This window comes from Mus pahari, chromosome 10 (assembly GCF_900095145.1).
Source record: "Mus pahari chromosome 10, PAHARI_EIJ_v1.1, whole genome shotgun sequence".
Classification (NCBI taxonomy): Eukaryota; Metazoa; Chordata; class Mammalia; order Rodentia; family Muridae; genus Mus; species Mus pahari.
The window spans coordinates 99,724,086-99,729,168 of record NC_034599.1 but is presented as its reverse complement, the minus strand read 5'-3'; positions in this window follow the sequence as shown (position 1 = coordinate 99,729,168).

The following is a 5,083-nucleotide window of genomic DNA, read 5'->3' as shown; positions in this document are numbered from 1 at the left end:
AAGTCATGCTCTCCAGTCTGCTATGAATAGGGCTTGCTTAGTCTTGACTGTCTTACCCATTGCCTGTTAGCCTTAGAGAGGCAGGTGACTGAGCTACAAAGATTGGGGCTGGGAGGTCCCAGAGAGTGTTTTACTGCTGTGAACAGATGCCATGACCAAGGTAACTCTTATAAAGACAACATTTAATTGGGGCTGGCTTACAGATTCAGAAGTTCAGTCCATTACCATCAATGCGGGAACATGGCAGCCTCCAGGCAGGTATGGTGCAAAGGAGCTGAAAGTTCTACATCTTGTTCTGAAGGCAAGCAAAAGACTGCCTTCCAGGGTACTAGGATGAGGGTCTTCAAGCCCACACCCACAAAGTCACACTTCCTCCAACAAGGCTATCGCTAATAGTGCCACTCCCTGGGCCAAGCATATACAAACCATCACAGTCCACTCCCTGGCCCCCATAGGCTTGTTCAAACATAAGTCTATGGGGGCCATATCTAGCCATAGCATAATAAAAAATATATTTAGTCCAACTTGAAAAGTTCCCATCGTCTATAGCAGTCCTCAACAATGTTAAAAGTCCAAAGTTCAAAGTCTCTTCTGAGATTCATTCAATCACTTAACTGTAATCCCCAAAGTAAGACAGGAAACCAGCTGGGCAAAGTCCAAACTCTGCATCTCCATGGTTGATGGCAAAGCGGTCTTCAGATCTTCAACTCCTTTTTTTTTCTTTAGTGACTGCAACAAACTTCTTTCTCCTGGGCTGGTTCCACTCCCTGTGAGCAGCTTTCCTCAGCAGGTATCCCACAGCTCTGGCATCTGGAACATCTTGGGGTCTCCAAGGCAACAGTTTCTTGTTCCAATGTCTAGGATACACACATGATCTTCTGGGCTCCTCCAAAGGGCTTGAGTCACTTCTACAGCTCTGCCCTCTGTAGCACTCTAGGCTCAGGTTGACTCCACTCCACTGCTGCTGCTGTTCTTGGTGATCATCCCATGGTACTGGCATCTCCAATACACTGAGATCTTTTGCTGCAACTAGGCTTCACCAATAACCTCTCATAAAGCTCTCTCTTCATGGTGCCAAGTCTCAACTTCTTTGCATGACCCCTCCAAGCCTGGACCATCAACTACAACTGAGGCTACATCTTCACCAATTTCCTTCCCTGACCTCTCACAGTGCCAAGCCTCAGCTGCTCTCCATATATCTCTCTCCCTTCATGTCTTCAAAACCAGTACCACCTGAGTGATTCTTAAACATTACCAAAATCCAGCTGCAGCATGAGGGGGCTGTCTCTAGAACACAGCTTCTTTGTGCTCTCAGAAAACACTTCCCAGATTTCATCTCAGTGATGCTGCTCTCTTTTTAATCACCACTAATTTCTTAGCTCCAGCTAACCAGCAGCAACGGTCCCAAGAGTCCCTTCTATTCTGGACTCTAAAGCCAGGGCCACAAGGCCAAAGCTACTGAGTTCTGTCTGCTGCTTGCTAGGGCTGGGACATACCCCCACCTCCCTTATTTTATTACCAGTTTTTTGTTTTCAACTCCCTTACTTCCTAAGCTTGGCTGTCCTGGAACTTGCTCTGAAGATTGACCTTGAACTCAGAGATTTACTTGGCTTTGTCTCCTGGGATTAAAGGTGTGTACCACCATATCTGGACAGCTCCATTCTATTTCCTGATGCTCCTTTAATCCTTAAACCAAATATTTGCTATTTTTCCTTTCTCAGCTTGTTCCATTTCATTAAAACACTCTTCATAAGGGTAAACTTTAGAAACCACACAACAAAATTTATACCAGGTTGTTTTGAGACTTCCGTTTTCAAAGCAACTAATCTAAATCTCTTCACCTTAGCCTCAGGCAGAACTCTTTGGACAAAAGAATATGGCAAAAAGCAGCCATATTCTTCACCAAAATACCTCAAAAACAGTCTCTATTCCACATACTGAAATTCTTCTCCACTGAGAATTCTTGGTCCCAATCTGCATAGATCAATTCACTCTCAGCAACAAAGTCTTCCAAATTCCTACTAGTATGGTCCATTAAGCCCACTTAAAGTATTCCACTACTTTGCAAATCTAAAGTCCCAAAATCCAGATTCTCCTAAACAAAGGCATGGTCAGATCATGACCAAGGTAACTCTTATAAGGACATTTAATTGGGGCTGGTTTACAGGTTCAGAGATTAAGTCCTTTATCATCAAGGTGGGAGCATTATCATCAAGGTGGCAGTATCCAGGCATGCATGGTGAAGGAGGAGCTGAAAGTTCAACATCTTGTTCCAAAGGCAAACAGGAGAAGACTGGCTTCCAGGGCACTGGGATGAGGGTCTTAAAACCCACACCCACAATGACACACTTCCTCCAACAAAGCTATATCTCCTAATAGTGCCACTCACTCCCTGGGTCAAGCATATTCAAATCACCACACTCAAGAAGATCTAGCAGGGTCTGGTGTCACACCCTTACCAGGACACTGGTAACACCAGGACACAGGTAACTGGTGACACCACAGCCTACCCATCTCACAGAACAGAAGATCCAGAGGTTCCAAAGCTAGGTAAGTGTGTGCTCCTGAGAAAGGAGGCAAAGAGCACAGAGCAGGGCTTGGGGGAACAACACAGTGTCCGGGTGGGTTCCCACTGTTGATGACCAGGTTTGCCACACTCACTTTAGAAAAATCAGACTGAAGTCAGTCAATGGGCAAACAAGTGGTATGCATGGGAAAGCGGGTTTCCACTAGTGGTCAGGATACAAGGCCTGAGTGAGTTAGGCTTGCTGGCTGGACAAAGCACTGTGTGTGTATTAGAATCCTCACGGACTTAGACACAGAACCATCTAATTACTTTGACCTTTGGCTCTGATTATAGAAGCACATCCAAGATGAAGAAACTGAAGCTGAAGAGGCAGATAGAGCCATACTTGAGAGGAGTGATTCAGTGAAAACGGAATGTCTCTCCCAGGCAGAGGTAGGTGGTGTTGGGCTGGACTTCTGATCTACANGTGTCATGATTCATGTCACTCAGGTTGATGGCTTTTTCCATGNCTCATACAATAGGACACTCAGGACATGTATGCTCCAAGCATGATACATGTGTGAGTGGAAGGTTTGAGTCAAACCATCACCCTGAACAACCATCAGAAACCAAGACTGCCCAAGCTTACTGGGGCAAAGTCATGCTCTCCAGTCTGCTATGAATAGGGCTTGCTTAGTCTTGACTGTCTTACCCATTGCCTGTTAGCCTTAGAGAGGCAGGTGACTGAGCTGCAAAGATTGGGGATCCCAGAGAGTGGAAATAGGAGCTATGTACACTGGGAGGGCATGTGTTTTGGGAATAAATAGCCAAACAGAGGCATGTGCATATTAGTATACACACGGACTTGGCCACAGAACAATCTAATTATTTTGCCCTTTGATTCTGATTGTAAAAGCAAATCCAAGAAGGGAAATATGAAACTGAAGAGGCAGATGGATCTGAGGGAACAGAGTTGATGAAACTTCCCCCCGAGCTAGAGGTAAGTGGTACAGAACCCCAGTGTTGGGGTGGATCTCTGATCTACATGTGTCTTGATCCATGACACCCCGGCTGATGGCTTCTTTTGTGACCCGTACTGTAGGATATTCAGGGAATGTATGCTCCGAGCATGATCTTATTAGTATGCCTTTTGACTCTGATTATAGAAGCATGCATGTCCAAAATTATGCAAGAGTGTGGAGAGAGAGAGAGAGAGAGAGAGAGAGAGAGAGAGAGAGAGAGAGTGTGTGTCTGTGTGTGTGTGTGTGTGTGTGTGTGTGTGTAAATTACAAGAGAAAGACCACAGACTAAAGGAGAAGGAAACATTGGGGCCTGACAGAGCGAGGGGGCAGGTTGTAGATTAAAGCCAAAAGGAGGGAGGGGCCCTGGTGGTTGTCAAAACATCCAAGAGGGTTCTATAGAACATAGGACTATTGTTCTATAAACTGGCCAACCCAGCTCCATGGAAAGCCAGGTGGCCAGGGCTACACAGAGAAACTCAGCCTCAAAAAACTGATAGAGCGGGAGACGGGGAGGTAATGTCAAATGCCTTCCCCGACCTCTGAGAACCTTCTCGGTTTCCCAGAGTATTCTGAGACTGGGGTGTCTGAGGGCCGAGGGTCCTTTCTTTTCCATGTCACTTCTCTTCAAAATACAGCAGCTGCCTGCTAATGTCGTGCTAGCAGGCGTCAAGATCCAGGCCTGGTGGCGAGGCACGCTGGTGCGCCGAACCCTGCTGCTTGCAGCCCTCAGCGCTTGGACCATTCAGTGCTGGTGGAGAGAGGCAAAGGCCAGGCTGCAGGGGAGGAAGTTACATGAGGTGATGCGCTACAAACTGAGGTGAGTATACGCCGCCGATTCTGCCGCTGTGAAGCTGCAGTCCTGGGTGCAAATGCGGCTCATCCGTAAGTGTTACCTCCATTTTGCACAATGCTGACCACAAACTGCAACAGTCCAGGAATCATAACTACATTTGCAAAAATCATAACACGCTCCAGGGCGACTATGAGGTCCAGGGAAGTTAAAGCTTCAGGTTGGTCTCTTTTTCGAGTCACAGATGTATAGGGTATCTATCAGGCTGCATACCTTTCCTAATACAATGAAGAACTGACCCTGACCCCACGTTGCTCCTAATAGGTGTCTCTTGGGTCGCTGTGAGACAAGCTGCTGGATGTTTCAACAATGGATCAGGAAAATGTCTGTTGACTTAAAGCACAAGTTTGCTCAGGAGAGAATGTCTATAATCCCTGGGGACAGAGAACTGTGAAGGCCTCGAGTCTAAATGATCAGGGTCTATGACTGTCTAGCAATGTTGGTTGGAATATTGGTGGTGTAGGGTTCAGGTGTCTGTCATGTGACCAACTCCAGAAACCCTGACTCACTAATGTCCCCTTAAATGATGTCCCCTAAGCTGTGCAATACAGAGGAGCTCATCTTCCAGTGTCTTCTGTGAGTCACCATGTGGTGCTAGGATTGAACCCAGGACTTCTGGAAGAGCATCAGTGCTCTTAACTAGTGAGCCATCTCTCCAAGCCTGATAGGTGTGTGTGTGTGTGTGTGTGTGTGTGTGTGTGTGTG